The sequence below is a fragment of the Lucilia sericata genome, unplaced genomic scaffold, assembly GCF_015586225.1.
Source record: "Lucilia sericata isolate MDLA Ls3-8-SP2 unplaced genomic scaffold, ASM1558622v1 Contig000471F_arrow, whole genome shotgun sequence".
Classification (NCBI taxonomy): Eukaryota; Metazoa; Arthropoda; class Insecta; order Diptera; family Calliphoridae; genus Lucilia; species Lucilia sericata.
Genome location: NW_023994486.1, coordinates 272630 through 299437, shown reverse-complemented (window position 1 = coordinate 299437; position 26808 = coordinate 272630). Strand labels below are relative to the sequence as shown.

The window sequence follows — 26808 nt, the reverse complement described above, 5'->3', positions numbered from 1 at the left end:
ATTATTATAGTAAGTGTCATGGTAAGAAAAAATAAATTAAATGCAGAAAAAATTGTTGCATTGTTTACTGAACGCTCGCAAGGCAACGACTCGACTCAAAATTTGCAAGTTAATCAAAATGTAAGTAATCTACCTCAAAATGATACGATTTTTCAAGACAACACCGTCAACAATCAAATTGGTCAACGAAGTAATGAATTGAAAATTAATTTAGCTAAATGGGCAATATTCTTTAATATATCGAATATTGCAGTAAATAACCTTTTGTATATTCTAAAAGATCATGTTGATGGCTTACCATCCGACTCACGTTCTTTAAAACATACAGTTTTTTAAAACATACAAAGCCTCAGTGGTCGAAAAAATTGGTACAGGGGAGTTAATGTTTTACGGTGTAAGAGAACTCTGTTAAATTTTCTACTTAAAAACAAGGCAGCTCCCCAAAATCTTGAATTAAACATCAATATTGACGGATTACCCCTTTCAAAAAGCTCCAACAGCCAAATTTGGCCAATTTTGGTAAATATTCATGGCTATAAAGACCTATATGCTGTAGCAGCCTTTTGCGGATATCGAAAACCTCCAACATCTGACATGTTAATGCAAAAATTTTCTAAAGAAATTAAAGAAATTGAGCTAAATGGGGTGAGATTTCAGGGAATTACATACCAAGTAAAATGTAGAGCTTTTATTTGTGATGCTCCTGCCCGTGCATTCCTGATTGGAATAAAAGGACATACGCGATATCACAGCTGCCCAAAATGTACTCAAAAGGGTTCTTATGTAAACCACAAAATGTAATATTTTGTTGTTAACATAATTTTGTGTTAAATATATGAAAAATAAATACATATGTTGAAATAATTTAAATATTAAAAAATCAAGTTAATTTTATTAAGGAATTTAGTAGAATGGCATTAAAAATGCTTGAATAAAACTGTTTTGTTTTACTTGAATTACCTTATACTTCAAAGGTTTGAATTAAGCTGTATTTCAAAGATGGAATTCAAGCATTTTTTCTATTTGAATTATAATTTAATTCAAGCCTTGAATTAAAGTGTAATAATACTGTAATGTTCGACTTGAATTCAAGTTTCCTTTTCACTGGAGAATGCTATTGAATTAAAGTGTAATGCAAGTGTATTTCAACCCTTGAAATTTGAATGTTTGACTGGAATTAAATTTGATTTACACTTGAATTCCAGCAAAAATGCTTATTGGGTTATTTGTAAACAAATAATGACGTCATAACAATAATCATAATAATTACTGTGGGGTAGACATGTATCGTATACAAAACAATTGTTGATACAATAAACAAATCAAAAAAAGCTCCCAAAAATTAAATTAAGCTTTTATTTTTAGTTCTCTTAAAGCACAAAGAGAGCGTTTATTCTGTTAATTACTTAAACAATTAATTATACAGAACATAGAGGAACAGAAACTCTGCTGTCAAAAACTTAAAACTTTTGTCAAAAGCGTTAATACCTGAGCAGGTATTATTAAAAAAACTATTTTAAAACAAAAACAACACATTTATGTGTAATTTTAAAAGCTTTTTATGCTTGAGCTTTTTCTGAGTTTCAGTTCTAAGTTTCTATACAACTAATAACAAAAAATTAGTATTTGTAAAAACATTATTTTATCAGTCTGACAAAGAATTCTCTAAATACCGGTGTACGAAACGCATATAAAGAATAATTTTTAATTAATTGATAGTAATTTTTAATAAAAAAACCAGTAAACTTTATATTAAAATGAGTATCTATAATGAAGACGAATTGGTGGCTCCAGAATGGATAAATAAAGATTTCTTGAAAGATGTTTTACAACAATACTATAAAAATGATAAAACTATAAAGGTGTGTTAATAAATTCTATTAAAAATTAGAAATTTTAATCTTGTTTCAAAAATTTTATTTAGATTATAGATTTCAACTTAAGTCCCGCCTGTGTTAAAGGTGATCATTATGCCAGTGTTATGTTTAGATGTAAACTTAACTATGTTGAGGATCAGTGTAGTGAAAACAAACAAAAAACTTTTATAATTAAAACTTTACCCATGGAAGAGGGTACTGAAACGGGAAATGTTGAGACAGCAAAATTATTTGAGACTGAAATTGAAATGTATAGTAAAACATTGCCGAAAATTGAGAGAATTTTCAGCTGAATGTGGTGAGGCGACAAAATTATCGGCAGAGTAAGTAAGAGTGATTAAGAGAAAGAGAGAGAAAGCTTTAAAAGTTTATTATACCCTACACCACTTTAGTGGGGAGGGTATATTGTGATTTGTGCTGATGTTTGTAACATACAAAAAATATTCGTCCTAGACCCACCTTAAAGTATACCAATCGGCTTAGAATCGTTTTCTGAGTCGATTAAGCTATGTCCGTCCGTCCGTCCGTCCGTCTGGCTGGCTGGCTGGCTGGCTGTCCATGTAAACCTTGTGCGCAAGGTACAGGTCGCAATTTTCAAGATAATTGGATGAAATTTGGCACGCACGTTTTGTTTGACCTAAGGACGAAGCCTATTGAAAATGGTTAAAATCGGTCCATTATTTCACCTAGCCCCCATAGAACAGAACCCCCGAAAAGGGCTTCTGAGCTCATAATTATGTTAAATATACAGATATATCGGTAAAATACGGCACAACTAAGTTTTATAGAAGTCTTGATGACCCTGCCAAATTTCATAAAGATCGGGCCACATTTGACCCTAGCTCCCATACAAAGTCCCCTTCAGAAAATTACTTGAATGTCCCAAATTAGCTTATAAACACAAATATCGCGATGAAATTCAGCACAATAAAATATTATGTCAATATAATATATTCAAAAAATTTTATCGGGCTTGGTCCATATTTGCCCCTAGCCCCCATATAAAACCTCTTTCAGAAAATTAGTTTTTCATCCATAAATTGCTTAAATGTATCGGAACAAGGGAATATTGAAGATAAAAGCTTTATTATGAAAAATAAATCACATTTAATATTCATAACTGGTGTAGGGTATCATATGGTCGGCCCCGCCCGACTATAATTTCTTACTTGTTTTTTATAAAGTTTGAGAACAAAATTGAAATGATCACAGATTGAGTTTACATATTGTGGTGATTATATCAGGTATGGTAAATTTAAATTTTGAAATAGCACAAACTTACAACAGAACAATTGAGAGTGTGCCGAATTTCATATACCCACCATCAAACCGTATGCCGTAAAAGGAATGCTCCCCTATAAACATCAGGGTGATATTTGGAATATGGCTTAAGTCAATTATGGACCGAGCTCTTTTGAACTAACAAAATTTTAATTTTTAAACAAGTAAGAGTGTTGTATTCGGCTATGCCGAATCTTATATACCCACCATCAAATCACTGCCATATAAATAAACTTTGATATTTTGAATATTTTATTATTATATATCGATACTAATGTGAACATCAGGGTAATATTTGAAACAGTTCTCTTAATGTGGGTTTAACTATTGACAGTGAAGATTTCGGATTTGACGGTAGGAAGATTTCAGTTCCTTATTTATTTAAAATTTTATAGTTATACTTATATTTTTAAGCCAGTAATGAACATTAAAGTCATTTTCTTAAAGGGACCTTATACAGGGTTAGGGTTAATTAATAAATTGTGGACCGATCCTCATAAAATATGGTAGAGGGATTTTAGCTTAAAATTAGTTTATGTCGAATAGCATTGGGGTATTCGTATTTTCAGCCAGTTAAAGTAATTTCTTAAGGGGACCTTATATGGGGGGTAAGATTAATTATGAACCGATCACCCTTAAATCTCGTAGAACGATTTTTATTTATACAAATCATATTTATATATAATTTCCAATCAGTAATGAGCGTTGTAGTCATTTTCGGTGGGGTAATTATGGACTGATCCTCGTAAAAATTGGTAGAGAGATTTCGGTTCCTATAGAACTTATCAGTTTCGAATTTCATCGCTGTACTCGCATTTTTAAGCCAGTAATGAGCGTTGATTGTATTTTTCTGATGGGGACCTTGAATGGGCTCATTATGGGTCAATTATGGGCCGACCCCCTCAATATTTTGTAGAGAGATGTTAGCTCATAGCTGAGATACTTACTTATGTCAAATTTCTTTGTTATACTCGTATTTTTACGCCAATAATGAGCGTTAAAGTCATTTTCTGAAGGGAACCTTATATGGGGGGTAGGGTCAATTATGGGACCGATCCACATAAAATTTGGTAGAAAGGTTTTGGCTAGTATAAAACTTACTTCTGTTAAATTTCATCGCTATAGTCGTATTTTTAATTATTTTTTAATTATGGACCGATCCATAAAAAAATTGGTGGAAAGGTTTTTGACTCCTAAGATACTAACTTATGCCAAATTTCTTCGCCTATACTCGTATTTTTTACGCCAATAATGAGTGCTAAATTCATTTTTTGAAGGGGACCTTATATGGGGGGTAGGGTCAATTATGGGCCGATCCACATAAAATTTGGTGGAGAGATATTGGCTTGCATGAAAACTTATGTGTGTCGAATTTCATTGCTATATTCGTATTTTTAAGCCAGTAATCAGCTTTTTAGTCATTTTCTAAAGGGGACCTTATATGGGGGGTAGGGCCAATTATGGTCCCTATGTCCACCATAATTCAGAATTTTATTTCAGAAGTAAAAAAACTGACCTGTGCGAAATTTTGTGGTATTTGCCTTCATAAACAACGAATTTGTGAATGTTTGAAGCTCTTTATACAATATTCCGGGGGGTACATTTGTATGGGGGCTATGTGAAATCGTTGACCGATTTTGCCCATTTTCAATACCAAACATTTCTGATCAATGGAAAATATTTTGGGAAAATTTTATCTTCCTATCTCTATTTTTGTGGACCGCTATCGTGCCAACAACAGACAGACGGACAGACGGACGGACATAGCTAGATCGTCTTAGATCGTCCCAGAATATATATACTTTATGGGGTCTGTGAACAATATTTCGATGTGTTACACACGGAATGACAAAATCAATATACCCCCCATCTTTTTTGATGGTGAGTAATTTTCTGAAGAGGACCTTTATATGCGTCAATTATGAACCGATACTCATAAATTGTGTACAAAGATTCATTTTGTATAGAACTTGTTTATGTCAAATTTCATCGCAATTCTCGTATATCGTATATTATAGACTATATACTATATATATACTATATTATAGACTATAAACCATAGACTATATACTGTAGACTATATACTATAACTATATACTATAGGACTAGACTATAGACTAGACTACTATGTTGACTACTATGTGGACTACTTATCAAGAGTTTATAATTTAGAAAAGTACTGAACATATCGTGGGGGTACTGTGGTATTTTCGATATCAAAAGTAACTGAAAAAGTACTAAAGCACCGAATTTTCCATGCATGGATTGTATAGTTTTTAACAACTCAAACTTATTTGTAATCATAGCAGTCTGATCTCTGCTATGATCATTTGTCTAGATTCAGAATAATTTTCAACCAATTTCAGAATAATTTATCATTCCCCTTGCATCCACACAAAGTAATTATCGTAGAAGATCTTTGTGAGTCGGATTACGACACCGTACGTGGACGTTACCTCACTGAATTGGAAGTTTAAGCTGTTTATTGCAAGCTCGCTAAATTACATGCCGTTAGCCATATGTTGGGCCACAGTGAACAGCATGAATGTGTAACCAAATATCAAGACGGATTATCAGGTTCAACAGCAATAATGTCAAATGATATCATAACCAATGGCGTGAATAAATTTATTGATGTATTAACAAAAAACCAAGAATTTAAAAAATATTTGGAAAAGCTACAAATAATGCAACCAGATATAATGAACAAATGCCAGGAACTCTATAGGGCCTATGGAAAAAATAAGGGCCTAGAAGATATATTCGTTTTAAATCATGGTGATTTTCATATGAAAAATCTTATGTTTAAATTTAATGCTGAAAAACAAATTGAAAATTTAATAATGGTGGATATCAGATCAGCTGTTATGCGCCTCAAAATATGATTTAACTTATTCTCAGTATATGTTACTTAGTCCTGAATACGCTTAAGGCGCCATGAATTTATGCAGTATTATTTTGAGGAATTCTTAAGGATATTAAAGAAAATCAATTTTAAAGGGGAATTGCCGCTATATTCCGATTTTCAGATAGCAGCTTTGAAATATAGGCATTTTTGTGAGTAGTTTGTTTTTATAACTTGGACATTTTTTTAAATTATAATTTAATTTCTTTAATCTTTTTAGCCATCTTCCTGCTAGCCACCTTTTTACCCATGGTAATTGCTTTTATGATTTCCTCTGCCGATGATTTAAAGGATATTGATGGTGCCAAATTAATGGAAAATCCCGAAATGATGAGTGCTATTGTTTATCAAAATCAAGATTTTATTGATGAAATACGCAAATTTATGCCGATACTTTTAAGTGAAGGATATTTGGATTAAATTGTAGTTTATTAAGATTAAGAAGTTAATAACAGCATAATAATAATTTGGAAATTAAAGCTGATTTGTTCCTATATTTATATTGTTTTCATCTGGGATAACTGTCTATTTCATAATAGAGTGTTATCCAATCTGTTTTGTTTTTATCAACTAGTAATGAAATAATCTGAAGTAACACTTGGAAATTCTTAGATTTTAGGTTGTTGAATCATTAAATGTCCCAGGCTAAGGTATAAGCAGGTCCATGAGTACTACTAAAATAAAGCATCGGAAGCAGTGTTGGATTATCTCCTCCAATTGGAACGCATGTAGGTAAAACATACTACGTATATACATGGTATGTATATACATAAGTTAGTAGTTAGTTAGTTAGTTAGTAAGTTAGTTAGTTAGTTAGTTGTTAGTTAGTCAGTTAGTTAGTTAGTTAGTTAGTTAGTTAGTTATTTAGTTAGTTAGTTAGTTAGTTAGTTAGTTAGTTAGTTAGTTAGTAGTTAGTTAGTTAGTTAGTGTTAGTTAGTTAGTTAGTTAGTTAGTTAGTTAGTTAGTTAGTAGTTAGTTAGATTAGTTAGTTAGTTAGTATAGTTAGTTAGTTAGTTAGTAGTTAGTTAGTAGTTAGTTAGTTAGTTAGTTAGGTTAGTTAGTTAGTTTAGTTAGTTAGTAGTAGTTAGTTAGTAGTTAGTTAGTTAGTTAGTTAGTTAGTTAGTTAGTAGTTAGTTAGTTAGTTAGTTAGTTAGTTAGTTAGTTAGTTAGTTAGTTAGTTAGTTAGTTAGTTAGTTAGTAGTAGTTAGTAGTTAGTTAGTTAGTAGTTAGTAGTTAGTAGTTAGTTAGTTAGTTAGTTAGTTAGTTAGTTAGTTAGTTAGTAGTTAGTTAGTTAGTTAGTTAGTGTTAGTTAGTTAGTAGTTAGTTAGTTAGTTAGTAGTTAGTTAGTTAGTTAGTAGTTAGTTAGTTAGTTAGTTATAGTTAGTTAGTAGTAGTTAGTTAGTAGGTAGTTAGTAGTTAGTGTTAGTTAGTTCGTTAGTTAGTTAGTTAGTTAGTTAGTTAGTTAGTTAGTTAGTTAGTTAGTTAGTAGTTAGTTAGTTAGTTAGTTAGTTAGTTAGTTAGTTAGTAGTAGTTAGTTAGTTAGTTAGTAGTTAGTTAGTTAGTTAGTTAGTAGTTAGTTAGTAGTGTTAGTTAGTTAGTTAGTTAGTTAGTTAGTTAGTTAGTTAGTAGTAGTTAGTTAGTTAGTTAGTTAGTTAGTAGTTAGTTAGTAGTTAGTTAGTTAGTTCGTTTAGTAGTTAGTTAGTATACGTTAGTAGTTAGTTAGTAGTTAGTTAGTTAGTTAGTTAGTTAGTTAGTTAGTTAGTTAGTAGTTAGTAGTTAGTTAGTTAGTTAGTTAGTTAGTTAGTTAGTTAGTTAGTTAGTTAGTTCGTTAGTTATTTAGTTAGTTAGTTAGTAGTTAGTTAGTAGTTAGTTTAGTTAGTTAGTTAGTTAGTTTAGTTAGTTAGTTAGTTAGTTAGTAGTTAGTAGTTAGTTAGTTAGTAGTAGTTAGTTAGTTAGTAGTAGTAGTTAGTAGTTAGTTAGTAGTTAGTTAGTGTTAGTTAGTTAGTAGTTAGTTAGTTAGTTAGTTAGTTAGTTGTAGTTAGTTAGTTAGTTGGTTTGTTAGCACGTTCGTGATAATGAAGTCCGTAAATATTTTGAGAAAGTTTTCTTAGAACGAACCTAACTTTTATTTTCTGTGGGAACATTATACAAACAATGCCACCCCAAAGTACGCGTACATATATACCTATCTTTCACTTTTTTGAATAATATATAATTTTTACACCTAGATATTTTTCTACATATTTAATACATTTTTCAAATTCATGGCCAATAAAAATAAAATTAATTTAAGAAAAAAATAAAAAGCGAAAAACAAGAAAATTGTTTTTAAATTTTTTTTCTGTTTTAAACAAGGAGACAAAAAACGCCACACTGATTAAGTTGATTTGAGTTTTTTCAAGTTGTTTTCTTTTAATTGCAACTGTGTGCAACAAGATGTTGCCAACTTTTATAAACGTGTGTCGCTTGCTTGTTTTTTTAACATTTAATATGTAGCAATCTTTGTCGCCATCACTTTCCTCCCATTTACAACAACACCAGCTTGAGTAGTGTCTGCATTAAGATGCATGGATCTGTAAGTCTCACAATGACTGGCCAGTTTGGTTTGGTTTTATGTTGAGCTCCTTAATAATATTGGTAACAACAAACAAACACTTATGGACAATATAAAAAGAAAAAAAAATAAGAAAACATAACAACAAAAATCGAAAGCTAATCAATGCGTCGTTTCGTTGTCGTCATCAGGCAACAGGTAACAAGTTGCAATAACGGTGTTGTTCGCATACAACACATCAAGCGTACATTCATACGCTTGTTTTTGCAACATTTAACAAATGAGAGCGAAAGCTGTCTGGGTAACAAGTATGCAAATAATATTTATATTTAGTATATGCAACACAACAACAGCAACAACAATCAAATATTTACTTACTTGTTGCACTATTACCAATACATTTAGTATTATGATTCTATATACTTACATATTGGGTTAAAACACAATAAAAATATATATAAAATCAAGCACGTTTTCCACTGACAAATTATTCCTGCTGTTGGCTTTTATAGGAGACACCAACATAAATGATGACGATGGTGAAGTTGCAAAATACTAGATTGCTACTATTGTGGCAAAAGAAAGATTTCTAAGAAGATAATAATGCTTCGACTTTAATACTAATATTGAAAGTGCAAGTAAAAGTAAATAGTTTTGACGACTATGACGATGATGAAATATGTTTTATAGTCTTAAATTTTTATATTGTATAATTTATTATGTACTCCTTTTTTTGCATTGTGTTAAATTCCTCAGGTGAAACAGATTAGTTGGGGAATGTAGTGCAAGAAAAGAAAAAACTAAAAAAAGGTGTAAAAAGTTTAATCAACTTTTGTTGAAATTTTTATTTTAATTAAATTTTAAATAACGCATTTCATGAATGTTTAATGAAAATAAAGGTTTTGATATTATTTTGATATAAATATGGCGGAATTATCTCTTATAGCTAAGGAAATATTCGCATTTAAAAAATATTTACTCATCCGACTGCAGTTTTTTTAATAACAGCTGGTGGAAATAGAACTGAACTAGAACTGAACTAACTGAACTAGAACTGAACTAGAACTGGACTAGAACGAACTAGAACTGAACTAGAACTGAACTAGAACTGAACTAGAACTGAACTAGAACTGAACTAGAACTGAACTAGAACTGAACTAGAACTGAACTAGAACTGAACTAGAACTGAACTAGAACTGAACTAGAACTGAACTAGAACTGAACTAGAACTGAACTAGAACTGAACTAGAACTGAACTAGAACTGAACTAGAACTGAACTAGAACTGAACTAGAACTGAACTAGTAACTGAACAACTAGAACTGAACTAGAACTGAACTAGAACTGAACTAGAACTGAACTAGAACTGAACTAGAACTGAACTAGAACTGAACTAGAACTGAACTAGAACTGAACTAGAACTGAACTAGAACTGAACTAGAACTGAACTAGAACTGAACTAGAACTGAACTAGAACTGAACTAGAACTGAACTAGAACTGAACTAGAACTGAACTAGAACTGAACTAGAACTGAACTAGAACTGAACTAGAACTGAACTAGAACTGAACTAGAACTGAACTGAACTAGAACTGAACTAGAACTGAACTAGAACTGAACTAGAAACTGAACTAGAACTAGAACTAGAACTAGAACTGAACTAGAACTGAACTGATGAACTAGAACTGAACTAGAACTGAACTAGAACTGAACTAGAACTGAACTAGAACTGAACTAGAACTGAACTAGAACTGAACTAGAACTGAACTAGAAACTGAACTAGAACTGAACTAGAACTGACTAGAACTGAACTAGAACTGAACTGAGAAACTAGAACTGAACTAGAACTGAACTAGAACTGAACTAGAACTGAACTAGAACTGAACTAGAACTGAACTAGAACGAACTAGACTGAACTAGAACTGAACAGAACTGAACTAGAACTGAACTAGAACTACTAGAACCTGAACTAGAACTGAATAGAACTGAACTAGAACTGAACTAGAACTGAACTAGACTGAACTAGAACTGAACTAGAACTGAACTAGAACTGAACTAGAACTGAACTAGAACTGAACTAGAACTGAACTAGAACCTGAACCTAGAACTGAACTAGAACTACTGACTACTAGAACTGAACTAGAACTGAACTAGAACTGAACTAGAACTGAACTAGAAACTGAACTAGAACTGAACTAGAACTGAACTAGAACTGAACTAGAACTGAACTAGAACTGAACTAGAACTGAACTAGAACTGAACTAGAACTGAACTAGAACTGAACTAGAACTGAACTAGAACTGAACTAGAACTGAACTAGAACTGAACTAAACTGAACTAGAACTGAACTAGAACTGAACTAGAACTGAACTAGAACTGAACTAGAACTGAACTAGAACTGAACTAGAACTGAAACTAGAACTAACTAGAAAAACTAGAACTGAAACTAGAACTGAACTAGAACTGAACTAGAACTGAACTAGAACTGAACTAGAACTGAACTAGAACTGAACTAGAATGAACTAGAACTGAACTAGAACTGAACTAGAAACTGAACTAGAACTGAACTAGAACTGAACTAGAACTGAACTAGAACTGAACTAGAACTGAACTAGAACTGAACTAGAACTGAACTAGAACTGAACTAGAACTGAACTAGAACTGAACTAGAACTGAACTAGAACTGAACTAGAACTGAACTAGAACTGAACTAGAACTGAACTAGAACTGAACTAGAACTGAACTAGAACTGAACTAGAACTGAACTAGAACTGAACTAGAACTGAACTAGAACTGAACTAGAACTGAACTAGAACTGAACTAGAACTAAACTAGAACTGAACTAAACTGAACTAGAACTGAACTAGAACTGAACTAGAACTGAACTAGAACTGAACTAGAACTGAACTAGAACTGAACTAGAACTGAACTGAACTAGAACTGAACTTCAAGAGAACTGAAACAGAACAAGAACAAACAAAAGACTTAAACAACAAACTCGCCTAATTTCCCTAACATTTACTTTGCTGTAATTTTTAACTTTTTCTTCAATTTTCTTAACACGATTTCATTTCAAATCAATTGTTTAAGATTTTCTTTAATATCTTTTATAATATCTTCCGAATGGAAAAAAACTAAGAATAATATGGCCCAAATATGTCATACAATTACTTTTATCTACCAATTTGCCATTGTTAACTTTTCATTTACTTTCCGCTGTTATCGTTATTATAACTAAATATAATTGCATTGATGTTACTTTTTTACTTTCTTAAGATTTAATATTAAATGTGTCAACATTCACCTGAACAAATCATGTTTTATATGTTCATGATGTGATGTGATCTTGATGTTGATGGGTTGGTTTGTGATTTTACTGTTATTATTTCTTTAAACTTTCATCACTTGTCTGTGAGTTATTGCAATAGTTGGAAAAATATGATTTACTTTAATGCACTAATAGGGTTTAAGGTTTTTTCAAGTAACATTAACCCAATTATTTGGAATTTTGGTGAATTTTGATTACAGGTTTTACACAATAAACTAAATTTTAATTTATTATTAAAATATGTTAACAATTTACTAAACAATTAATTTTTTCGAACATTTTTTATATATGTCATTGGAATTGAAATAATGTGTAAACTGGTTGCTATTATTTGCATTTTGTAGATATTATATATTGTTTGAAGTTTAAGGTCATCTTTAATATGAAAGTTAGTTTAACAAAGAAATTTGGATTTTTGTTTAATTTGATGCAATAAAAATGCATAATTTTCATGTGACTTCAATGTTATGATTACAACATATCATTATTAAAAATATAATTTAATTAATTTAAAAAAATCAATACATACATGTACATTAGGGTGGTCCCGTAGCTATGGAAAAAAGTAAGATATCAGTATGAAAATGAAAATCTAGTCTATAGTCTAGTCTATAGTCTTGTCTATAGTCTAGTCTATAGTCTAGTCTATAGTCTAGTCAATAGTCTAGTCTATAGTCTAGTCTATAGTCTAGTCTACAGTCTAGTCTATAGTCTAGTCTATAGTCTAGTCTATAGTCAAGTCTATAGTCTAGTCTATAGTCTAGTCTATAGTCTAGTCTATAGTCTAGTCTATAGTCTAGTCTATAGTCTAGTCTATAGTCTAGTCTATAGTCTATTCTATAGTCTAGTCTATAGTCTAGTCTATAGTCTAGTCTATAATATAGTCTATAGTCTAGTCTATAGTATAGTCTAGTCTAGTCTAGTCTATAGTATAGTCTATAGTATAGTCTAGTCTAGTCTATAGTATAGTCTAGTCTATAGTATAGACTATAGTCTAGTCTATGGTCTAGTCTATAGTCTAGTCTATGGTCTAGTCTATAGTCTAGTCTATAGTCTAGTCTATAGTCTAGTCTATAGTCTATATAGTCTAGTCTATAGTCTAGTCTATAGTCTAGTCTATAGTCTAGTCTATAATATAGTCTATAGTCTAGTCTATAGTATAGTCTAGTCTATAGTATAGTCTAGTCTATAGTATAGTCTAGTCTAGTCTAGTCTAGTCTATAGTATAGTCTAGTCTAGTCTATAGTCTAGTCTAGTCTATAGTATAGTCTAGTCTATAGTATAGTCTAGTCTATAGTATAGACTATAGTCTAGTCTATGGTCTAGTCTATAGTCTAGTCTATGGTCTAGTCTATAGTCTAGTCTAGTCTAGTCTATAGTCTAGTCTATAGTCTAGTTAGTCTATAGTCTAGTCTATAGTCTAGTCTATAGTCTAGTCTATAGTCTAGTCTATAGTCTAGTCTATAGTCTAGTCTATAGTCTAGTCTATAGTCTAGTCTATAGTCTAGTCTATAGTCTAGTCTATAGTCTAGTCTATAGTCTAGTCTATAGTCTAGTCTATAGTCTAGTCTATAGTCTAGTCTATAGTCTAGTCTATAGTCTATAGTCTAGTCTAGTATAGTCCTAGTCTATAGTCTAGTCTATAGTCTAGTCTATAGTCTAGTCTATAGTCTAGTCTATAGTCTAGTCTATAGTCTAGTCTATAGTCTAGTCTATAGTCTAGTCTATAGTCTAGTCTATAGTCTAGTCTATAGTCTAGTCTATAGTCTAGTCTATAGTCTAGTCTATAGTCTAGTCTATAGTCTAGTCTATAGTCTAGTCTATAGTCTAGTCTATAGTCTAGTCTATAGTCTAGTCTATAGTCTAGTCTATAGGTCTAGTCTATAGTCTAGTCTATAGTCTAGTCTATAGTCTAGTCTATAGTATAGTCTAGTCTAGTCTATAGTCTAGTCTATAGTTAGTCTATAACTAGTCTATAGTCTAGTCTATAGTCTAGTCTATTGTCTAGTCTATAGTCTAGTCTATAGTCTAGTCTATAGTCCTAGTCTATAGTCCTAGTCTATAGTCTAGTCTATAGTCTAGGTCTATAGTCCTAGTCCTATAGTCCTAGTCTATAGTCCTAGTCTATAGTCTAGTTCTATAGTCTAGTCTATAGTCCAGTCTATAGTCTAGTCCTATAGTCCTAGTCCTATAGTCTAGTCTATAGGTCTAGCTCTATAGTCCTAGTCTATAGTCCTAGTCTATAGTCTAGTCTGATAGTCTAGTCTATAGTCTAGGTCTATAGTCCTAGTCTATAGTCCTAGTCTATAGTCTAGTCTATAGTCTAGTCTATAGTCTAGTCTATAGTCCTAGTCTATAGTCTAGTCTATAGTCTAGTCTATAGTCTAGTCTATAGTCTAGTCCTATAGTCTAGTCTATAGTCTAGTCTATAGTCTAGTCTATAGGCTAGTCTATAGTCTAGTCTATATCTAGTCTATAGTCTAGTCCATAGTCCCCCCCCCCCCCCCCCCCGCCCCCCTAGTCTATAGTCTAGTCTATAGTCTAAGTCCTATAGTCTAGTCTATAGTCTAGTCTATAGTCTAGTCTATAGTCTAGTCTATAGTCTAGTCTATAGTCTAGTCTATAGTCTAGTCTATGTCTAGTCTATAGTCTAGTCTATAGTCTAGTCTATAGTCTAGTCTATAGTCTAGTCTATAGTCTAGTCTATAGTCTAGTCTATAGTCTAGTCTATAGTCTAGTCTATAGTCTAGTCCATAGTCTAGTCTATAGTCTAGTCTATAGTCTAGTCTATAGTCTAGTCCATAGTCTAGTCTATAGTCTAGTCTATAGTCTAGTCTATAGTCTAGTCTATAGTCTAGTCTATAGTCTAGTCTATAGTCTAGTCTATAGTCTAGTCTATAGTCTAGTCTATAGTCTAGTCTATAGTCTAGTCTATAGTCTAGTCTATAGTCTAGTCTATAGTCTAGTCTATAGTCTAGTCTATAGTCTAGTCTATAGTCTAGTCTATAGTCTAGTCTATAGTCTAGTCTATAGTCTAGTCTATAGTCTAGTCTATAGTCTAGTCTATAGTCTAGTCTATAGTCTAGTCTATAGTCTAGTCTATAGTCTAGTCTATAGTCTAGTCTAGTCTAGTCTATAGTCTAGTCTATAGTCTAGTCTATAGTCTAGTCTATAGTCTAGTCTATAGTCTAGTCTATAGTCTAGTCTATAGTCTAGTCTATAGTCTAGTCTATAGTCTAGTCTATAGTCTAGTCTATAGTCTAGTCTATAGTCTAGTCCATAGTCTAGTCTATAGTCTAGTCTATAGTCTAGTCTATAGTCTAGTCTATATTCTAGTCTATAGTGTGGTCTATAGTTTAGTCTATAGTCTAGTCTAGTTTTGTCTATAGTTTAGTCTATAGTTTAGTCTATAGTGTTGGACTGAATTTTAAAGAAGTACGAACAGGTGTCTGACATTTTGAGGTCTCCGTCAAAATATTTACAAAAGACTAGTATATTCTAGTCTATAGACTATGGTCTAGTCTATAGTGTTCGATTGAATTTTAGGAAAGTGCGAAACAAGTATCTAACAGTTTTGAAGGCTACGTCAAAGTATTTATAAAAGTCTTAGTATGTTTAGTAGTTAAGTTGGAGCTGTTAATATTAAATCAACAGATTGTTCGTTCCATTTACTCATACATTATGACTACAACAAATAAATAAATTAAATAATTATTTTTTATATTACAACAATGTTCATTCATATGTATGTATGTATATATTTTGTAAAACTATAATTATTCGTTCAGCACGCAATAAATATAACAATACATTTATCAAAATGATTGAATGGAAATCAATCAAAAAACCAACTTTATTAAGACATAATCGAACATATATTTGATTAAATAATTATGTGTATATTTGATAACTTATTTAACTTTGATAACTTTATTTAAAGTTAAAACATGTGTTGGAGTAGTAAATTGAATATATAGGAAAAGCCCGGTTAAAAAAAAAAAAACTGAAATATTCGAAAGCCTAACGGTGTAATGTTAAAACTTAAGTGGATTAACTCATTATATTATTTGTAGTAAAAAATCTTTTAAATATTTTATAAAAGCATTTTATATTATTTTGAATTTCAAAAATAAATGGAATTTATGTCACCTGCAATAAAAAAAATCTTAAAAAAAGTAAAAGTTGCATTATATTTTTGTTTTCAAATGTGACAAATTGTCTATCATTTTTAAATACAATCATTAATGACCAACAAAAAAATCCATGAAATCTACAAAAAGTAAAGAAGTTTCACTTTTCATGAGCATTTTTTTACAGAACAAACAAAACTAAACTTTCAATTAATGAAATTGAAAGCTTTTAAACAATATCAAATAAAAATTGAAAGTTTATTAAAAGACGACAACAGGAAATTAAAATCTGTTGGTAGATACCAAACACAATTAAATTTAAAATAATCCAACAAATTCCCACCACCATCATTAATTATAACAAAAAATATTATTTCGTATTAAAGTTAAAACAAACATTTTATGATAGCAACAGATAACAATTGTTATTTACACCAAAAAAAGCAAAGAAACATTAACTACGGGTGTCACCTTTTTTCCTTCTCTTTCAAGTTAAGAATTAATGAATTTTGATAACAATTTGTTTTAGTTAAAAATAAACAAAATTAAATGCATTCATTCAATACTTTAATATTCGAAAAACAAAGTATAAAGAATTTGTCATGGTTTTAATTTAAAAGGTAAAACGAGCAACGTCATGTTAAATGTCCATTTAGTTTTTATATTCTCTTAAACATGTCACAATCAACACCAAACGACCGACATCATTTATCTTTCAAATCGTCAGAGTAGTGACAATTTGGCAACCAAAATATCTGCCTAAAATGGCCACTGAGCATTGCATTTTGAAGTTGATTGAAAAACAAAACAAACTAAAGAAACACATAAATAAATTAAATGAAAATTAAAAGTTGACAGCCGATAAATAACTATTCTGATGTATTTTTTGCAGTTTCTTTTATACAAATCAAATTATAAGTATTTTAGCGCAATTTGTTGTTTTTAAAGAATTTTAAGGTGATACTAACTACTTAATTTTTTTTTTTCAAAATGGTTAGTTGTTTTAATTTGGTTTGTGGATGTTGAGCATTTAAGTATTTTTTGGTAATAATTGGTGCAAAGTTTTAATTACTGTCAATTAGATAAATTCAAAGACTAACTAACTAACTAACTAACTAACTAACTAACTAACTAACTAACTAACTAACTAACTAACTAACTAACTAACTAACTAACTAACTAACTAACTAACTAACTAACTAACTAACTAACTAACTAACTAACTAACTAACTAACTAACTAACTAACTAACTAACTAACTACTAACTAACTAACTAACTAACTAACTAACTAACTAACTAACTAACTAACTAACTAACTAACTAACTAACTAACTAACTAATAACTAACTAACTAACTAACTAACTAACTAACTAACTAACTAACTAACTAACTAACTAACTAACTAACTAACTAACTAACTACTAACTAACTAACTAACTAACTAACTAACTAACTAACTAACTACTAACTAACTAACTAACTAACTAACTAACTAACTAACTAACTAACTAACTAACTAACTAACTAACTAACTAACTAACTACTAACTAACTAACTAACTAACTAACTAACTAACTAACTAACTAACTAACTAACTAACTAACTAACTAACTAACTAACTAACTAACTAACTAACTAACTAACTAACTAACTAACTAACTAACTAACTAACTAACTAACTAACTAACTAACTAACTAACTAACTAACTAACTAACTAACTAACTAACTAACTAACTAACTAACTAACTAACTAACTAACTAACTAACTAACTAACTAACTAACTAACTAACTAACTAACTAACTAACTAACTAACTAACTACTAACTAACTAACTAACTACTAACTAACTAACTACTAACTAACTAACTAACTAACTAACTAACTAACTACTAACTAACTAACTAACTAACTAACTAACTAACTAACTAACTAACTAACTAACTAACTAACTAACTAACTAACTAACTAACTAACTAACTAACTAACTAACTAACTAACTAACTAACTAACTAACTAACTAACTAACTAACTAACTAACTAACTAACTAACTAACTAACTAACTAACTAACTAACTAACTAACTAACTAACTAACTAACTAACTAACTAACTAACTAACTAACTAACTAACTAACTAACTAACTAACTAACTAACTAACTAACTAACTAACTAACTAACTAACTAACTAACTAACTACTAACTAACTAACTAACTAACTAACTAACTAACTAACTAACTAACTAACTAACTAACTAACTAACTAACTAACTAACTAACTAACTAACTAACTAAACTAACTAACTAACTAACTAACTAACTAACTAACTAACTAACTAACTAACTAACTAACTAACTAACTAACTAACTAACTAACTAACTAACTAACTAACTAACTAACTAACTAACTAACTAACTAACTAACTAACTAACTAACTAACTAACTAACTAACTAACTAACTACTAACTAACTAACTAACTAACTACTAACTACTAACTAACTAACTAACTAACTAACTAACTAACTAACTAACTAACTAACTAACTAACTAACTAACTAACTAACTACTAACTAACTAACTAACTAACTAACTAACTAACTAACTAACTAACTAACTAACTAACTAACTAACTAACTAACTAACTACTAACTAACTAACTAACTAACTAACTAACTAACTAACTAACTAACTAACTAACTAACTACTAACTAACTAACTAACTAACTACTAACTAACTAACTAACTAACTAACTAACTAACTAACTAACTAACTAACTAACTAACTAACTAACTAACTAACTAACTAACTAACTACTAACTACTACTAACTAACTAACTAACTAACTAACTAACTAACTAACTAACTAACTAACTAACTAACTAACTAACTAACTAACTAACTAACTACTAACTAACTAACTAACTAACTAACTAACTAACTAACTACTACTAACTAACTAACTAACTAACTAACTAACTAACTAACTAACTAACTAACTAACTAACTAACTAACTAACTAACTAACTAACTAACTAACTAACTAACTAACTAACTAACTAACTAACTAACTAACTAACTAACTAACTAACTAACTAACTAACTAACTAACTAACTAACTCTAACTAACTACTAAACTAACTAACTAACTAACTAACTAACTGACTAACTAACTAACTAACTAACTAACTACTAACTAACTAACTAACTAACTAACTAACTAACTAACTAACTAACTAACTACTAACTAACTAACTAACTAACTAACTAACTAACTAACTAACTAACTAACACTAACTAACTACTAACTAACAACTAACTAACTAGCTAGCTAACTAACTAACTAACTAACTAACTAACTAACTAACTAAGTAACTAACTAACTAACTAACTAACTAACTAACTAACTAACTACTAGCTAACTAACTAACTAACTAACTAACTAACTACTAACTAACTAACTAACTAACTAACTAACTAACTAACTAACTAACTAACTAACTAACTAACTACTACTAACTAACTAACTAACTAACTAACTAACTAACTAACTAACTACCTACCTAACTAACTAACTAACTAACTAACTAACTAACTAACTAAATGATGGGTAGGACCAATAAAATCATATGGGAAAGCAGAAAAAGAAAATTCATCTGAAAATTCAGAAATCCGCGGTAAATATGATGATGCATATTTTAAATTCGCACATAGGACTGCGGACACAACTGCACACAATTGGAGGAATGTAGAACATGAGCAGGGGACAGTGAAACTCTGGAACAAGTTTTTTGTCATTGTCAGGCGAAATTAGATCCAAATATCTTTAAAACAATGTTATTGCAGGGGACGCTACATTGCTCAGGGACACTAATTGGAAACTGATTGAGAAGAACATTATGATTTTAAAACAACATTATCCACAAAAGAGTGCACAACAGGCCCCACATCGGCTCAGATATAGTTTTTCAAAACTTATGTCGTACATGTACATCCCACTTTTAATATAACATGACTTAAATTACTAGCTTACACATAATTTTTGAAAGGAAATCGGTTTTTTTATTATTTGTACAAGGGTCGAACTAGACCGATCTTAATAAATTTAGTTAGTTTGTTTGAAAGGAGGATGTATATTACATCTAATCCGAAGGAAAACTTACGCTTAGTACTCCATCGAGCCCGTTGTGCGCTCCTATATAAATGTCTCTTATAAGAATCGAACCCACGACCTCTGGTCTGACAAAATACAACACTGACTACTAATCTATCTAAGGCACAACAACAGGATCATCAATATGCTAAAATCCTTTATCAGTCCACATATATAATAGAATACTATAAAAAATCCTACAGTAGGCTTTAATAAAGACTAATGCATACTGATGTCCAAATAAAAACACACGATTTGCCGGACACTTTTCATGTCTGTAGCATATGATGTAATGAAATGTTTTTGCCGGCTTTTCTTTGCTATAAACAAATCACTTCTTCATTTAGTTGCACTTGTAGCTGAAGACAAAAAAAACAACAATTTATAATAAAAGACCTCACGCACCTAAAAGGAGGTGTAAAGGGAAATATCGCCACTATAACGTTGCGGCAAAATTATGATTGTGAGAACGACTCAATAAGCAAAGATTTGACAGTGGTGGGTGAGATAAATAGCAGTATGTAAGAGTAAGAGTGAACATTTCATTCACCTAGGAATTTTACAATTTAAATTATTTTTAAATTCGAACGAAGGTAAATAGAGGAACTAGTTCTAATTCAATTCTCTAACTTTACTGTATTTTAGGGAATGGAATTTCCTTTGCTATTTTCCTCCTCAGCTCTGTTAATATTTATCATTTGTGTAGTGTTTTAGAGAATTGCATAAAATATTACTACAATCTGATGTTAAGTGAACAACTCAATTGGCAGCTTTAGAAATTGTTTTCTAAGAATGCTGTCCATAATATTAGTTAGTTTGGTCCAATGGTTGGTAGTTTAGTTGGACGGCAGTCGATATAAGTTGTATGCAACAACCATTCATAAACCCCATCATAAAAGGCCGCTTTCTTTAACTTCTAAGCAGAGTTTTTTTATATTATTTCCTTTTCGTATCTCTCTGGTGTATTTATGCATTTGCAAAATGTTTGTGTTTGGTCTGTGTTTTTTTTTTCTTTCGTATAGTTAAAATTGTATAACGCTAATTAAGGGCTCAAAAATGTTTGTGGCCATTTGTTGGTCTCTCCACAGTTTACATGCACAAATTGGAATCATGTAGTATTCGCTTATAAAGGCGGCATTTATACGAGTCGAAACTTGACCAACTAATGTGCCTTAATTGCTTCTCATAATAATAAATGTTTACAAATGCATGCAGCCAGGGAAATGGTCAAACATTCAGGCAGACAGTCAGGTTTTGGTTTTTAGTATAAGGTTTTAATTTTGGTTGTGTTGTGCTGTTTGAAAGCATTCAAAAAACATTAATGTTTATTTAAGGTCCATGCATTCTAACTATTTTCATTAGAATATAAACATTTGATGGCTAACATGAATGAGTGTTTTTTTGTTTTATTATTAAAAAGACAGGAGTTGGAAGGGAGTGTATTCTTGTAAGGAAATAAAAATGATTAAGACAAATGGTGTGGACTACTATACTATAGTCCAGGCTGTAGTATAGACTAAAGTCTGGACTGTAGTATAGATTATAGTTTGGACTCTAGTATAGACTATAGTCTGGACTTTAGTATAGACTATAGACTGACTACAGTCTGGACTATAGTATAGACTATATTCTGAAATATAGTATAGACTATAATCTCGACTATAGTATAGAATATAATCTGGACTATAGTATAGAATATAGCCTGGACTATAGTAAACTGTAGTCTCTGCTATAGTATAGACAATAGTCTAGTCTATAGTTTGGATTGGATATAGTATATATAGATCTGGACTATAGTCTGGACTATGGTATAGACTATAGTCTAGACTATAGTATAGACTACAGTCTGGACTATAATCTGGACTATGTTATAGACTATAGTCTGGACTACGGTAAAGACTATAGTATAGACTATAGTCTGGACTACGGTATAGACTATAATATATCTATAGTATAGACTGTAGTCTGGACTACGGTATAGACTATAATATAGACTATAGTCTGAACTATGATATATACTATAGTCTGTACTGTAGTATGGACTATAGTCTGGACTATAGTTTAGGCTATGGTCTGGACTATAGTTTAGACTATAGTCTGGACTATAGTTTTGTGAGGGTGTCTACTTTTCATTAGTTTTATTCAAAATAATATTTTATTAATTTCAACTAAATTTTGCTTTGGCTGTAAAAATATTCAAATTTTTATTAGAATTTTATTTTTATGTTTTGTTTCATAGATAGCCTTGATTTTTGTTTTATGAATTATCAGAAAATAGAAAATTTTTCGTCATTTGTAAAATAATTTTAAAAGGTGTTAGTTCAAAAAGTCAGAGAAAATTTAAATTATTTTAATATTTTCAAACTTTTGGATTGGAAAACTTTAAATATTGGAGAATTTCTGTTCATTTTGTTCGCAAAGGTAAGGACATTGTTAAAGGATTTGGTTAATGTTTAGGTGTTAAAGGCAATATGCATTTATTTTAGGATTTATCTTTCCTGAGGTATTGTTGGAAGACTGTCACCGTTTCCTACGGAATTTACTATCTTTTTTCTTAACCTGTTCATCCTAATTGGTCAATTATTCATTTTATCAATATTCTGTGGATAACAACATTCAAGATTTTGGTCTCAGGATACAATCCATATTATTTTTTTTGTGTGGTTGCCGTTGAAATCGGACTTCCCTGTAAGGGAAGTTCCAGATACATTAGTTTATACAAATAAGGTGGCCAGTTTTTATATAAAAGTGGAAAGATAAAAGAGAAATTCTAATATCGTTGGATACGATACCTTCATTTACTTGAACGATTTTTTTTTTGCTCCCGTTTCAATAAGCCGAGATTTTTTTTTTAAATTTGACATCAAAACATAATTACACATAAATTTAGACAACATTCTTGTTAATTTCGATTTAATTTTCTTTTAATTTTTAAATTCTAAAATCGTACAATTTCTTTGGACTTGTTTTTTTTATTAATCAATTATCGTATTCATTGTTTGTAATTTTAAATTGAAATTGTTTAAATTCCTTATGGTCACCTAGGATAAATAGTGTTTTATATTTGACATCCTAAAAGTATACTATATAAAATTTTGGAACTTAATATTTAACTTATAATTATATAAGACAAAACAATTTCAATAGTATGTGGATTCTGAATTAGATGAAAATTTATAATTTCATTTAAAACATAATCCACATTCCACATACCACATTCAATACACATACATAAATCTACTAAACAAAAATCTAATTTTAAATAATAATTAAAGTCTACACTTAAGCTCATGTGGATTGTATCTTTAATGGATATAAAAGTTTTTTTATAATTAAATATACAATCCACACACATATATACAGTACAAACTCTGTTTAGGTACATATTTAAAAGTTTTTTTTAAGTTCAACACGCAACCATCTTCTGTCATCCGGCGCCGCTGACATCGTGGGACAATAATTTAATGTAAGTGGTGTTGTATTTGTTTTATCTATGTATCTAAATATAATCCACATTAAAAAAAAAAAAAAAAAAAAAAAAATCAATTAAGAATACATTAACATCTGATATGAACAATTTTTAAATGTTACTCTAATTTAAATTGCAACAAGTGTTGCCATAGTTTTTATTTGTTTTCTTTGATACCTTCATACTATAATATGAATTGTTCATAATACCTTTTTGTTGGACACCCTACATTATACATACATACAATTTTAATATAATTTTGATATTAAAAAAAAATATCGTTTTAAAATTTTATAATGTTTTTATCCTTTAATATTCGTTAATATTTTAAATATAATTCATAAATTAACTTATGGTGACCTATTCTTAATACATATCACAATTTTAACCATTTGATTTCAAACACATTAATAAATTTTAAATAATATATATTATAATGAATTGAAATATGAAATTTTGAATATTTTAATTATGAAAGGTGAAGTTAAGAGTATGGGGTATGTAGGATAAGGTTTTGTTTTGTTATCATTTTTTTTTTTGTTTTGGGCTGACAACAAACTTTAATTCCGTCAGCATGGAGGGTGGGCTCGGGAAAAGTGTAGCGAACGACATCAAAAGCTACACTCTAACATTTTACCACTTCTAGTATACCTTATGGATTATATTTATGTATGGCTACCTAATTTGAAGTCTAGGTAACGCATTCTATAAACCATTTTATTATATTTTTTTTATGGGAACGAACTCACCCCACCGACGAGCACGGCCGTATTATAGGTAGCATCTTTCCCATACCAACTACACCAAACCTTTAGAATCGTTACAGTTTAGACTATAGTCTGGACTATAGTTTAGACTATAGTCTGGACTATAGTTTAGACTAAATTCTGGACTATAGTTTAGACTATAGTCTGGACTATGGTTTAGACTTTAGTCTGGACTATACTACAGACTATAGTCTTGACTATAGTATAGAATATAGTCTGGACTATAGTATAGACTATAGTCTGGACTATAGTATAGACTATAGTTTGGATTATAGTATAGACTATAGTGTGGACTACAGTATAGACTATATTCTGGACTATAGTATAGACTATAATCTGGACTATTGTAGACTGTAGTCTCTGCTATAGTTTAGACTATAGTTTGGATTGGATATAGTATAGACTATAGTTTGGATTGGATATAGTATAGACTATAGTCTGGACTATAGAGTAGACTATAGTCTGGACTATGGTATAGACTATAGTTTTGATTGTAGCATAGACTATAGACTGGACTATAGTATAGACTATATTCTGGACTATAATATAGACTATATTCTGAACTATGGTTAAGAATATAGTCTGGACTATAGTAATACTATAGTTTAGACTATAGTATATACTTTAGTCTGGACTATACTACTGACTATAGTACAGAATATAGTCTAGACTAAAGTATAGACTATAGACTATATTATAGACTATAGTATGGACTATAGTACAGACTATAGTCTGGAATATAGTATAGACTATAATATGGACTATAGTCTGGACTATAGTATAGACTATAATGTGGACAATAGTCTAGACAGTAGTATGGAATATAGTCTAGAAAGTAGTATGGACCATAGTCTACACTATAGTATGGACTATAGTCTATACTATTGTATGGACTATAGTCTAGACTATAGCCTGCATTATAGCATAGATGAAAGTATGGACTATGGACTAGAGTCTGGACTATAGTCCATACTATAGTCTGGTTTATAGCATAAGCTATAGTCTGGACTATATATAGTATAGACTATAGTCTGGACTATAATCTGGTCTATAGTATAAACAATATTCTGGAATCCAATCTTTTATATAACTGAATATTCGACTGAAATCAAGAATATATTTTATAATAATGATGTTTATGCTAACTAAACATGTAAGCAATTCTAATGATTACGTAAAGGAAAAGGTTTATTAAACCTTTATTAGTTTTCATAAATTATATTGCAAAAATGGACATGAGAATTAAAATAATAAAGAATCAAAAAAATAATAAAGAAAACTAATGTAAAATCTTATTGCTCCACTTTATGGACCATATAAATAATAACGATAATATCCTGTTTAATTACATAAATTTCTTAAATTCTTGGTGAATCATTAGTATTAAAAATTTTGAAGAAAAATTTCTTTAAAATCATTTTTTGGTTTGAATGAACTTTTTCTTGACCTTTTTTGTTTAAAACTTAAAATTTCACTTTCTTTGCAAAATACATTTAACAATTCGTAATATTTATTTTAAATGTAATCTGTGGTTATCTTCATTAGTGAAAATATATTAAGCAAGAAAAATTACACTTTTACGCTTAACAAAATAATTCATCTAAAAATTACGATTGTTTGGCTATTTTCATCTTCAAATGAAACTAAAATGCAAAAATTGTAAAAAAAAAATTTGAAAAAAAACGAAACATTGAGTACGTGTTTAATAGATTACTCACATTCAACACTTTCAATGATCGTTGCAAAAACTTACACTCATTTCGATTTTTCCTTTTGAAATTTCCAATACGAACATGATTTTCTTTTGTGCCACAAAAACGTAAGATGTTCCCTGCCCAGTTATTACAGCTTGTTGAATGAAACTGAAAATGAACATAAATATTGAATTGATATCTAAATCATAAAATAATTGAAATGTGTATGTATACATACACATTTCAATTATACACATTTCAATTATACTTATAAGTTTTGATGTGTTGAAAGATGAGTAATTTTTTTTGAAATTTTCACATTTCCTTTATTGCTTATAAGCAAGATAATTTACATAATACAATTATGATTATTATGTAATCAGCTATATTGATTAGAGTAAAAATTCCTTATTAACGATCAATAAATTAAACAATCGAAAACTCCTTATAGTCGGAATTATGTTTGTTATGGACTATAGTCTGAACTATAATATAGACTATAGTCTGCACTATAGTAAAGACTAGTCTGGACTAGAGTATAGACTATAGTCTGGACTATAGTATAGACTATAGTCTGGACTATGGTATAGACTATAGTCTGGACTATAGTCTGGACTATAGTATAGACTATAGTCTGGACTATAGTATAG

The 26808-nt window shown here is 30.0% G+C and overlaps 1 long non-coding RNA gene and 1 pseudogene across 1 annotated transcript in view; one reads left to right on the top strand and one right to left on the bottom strand.

Moving 5' to 3' along the window:
* Positions 1-1737: 1737 nt before the first annotated feature.
* LOC119605298 lies at positions 1738-6570 on the top strand (annotated as a pseudogene).
* A 15666-nt stretch (positions 6571-22236) lies between these two features.
* The window catches only part of LOC119605296, a 186706-nt gene continuing 182134 nt past the window's right edge, over positions 22237-26808 (bottom strand). The window contains exons 4-6 of the long non-coding RNA XR_005231575.1: positions 26218-26326; positions 23124-23126; positions 22237-22246 (exon numbers count right to left, since the gene is read on the bottom strand). This is a non-coding gene — a long non-coding RNA (uncharacterized LOC119605296). The remainder of the gene's footprint in view (positions 22247-23123; positions 23127-26217; positions 26327-26808) is intronic.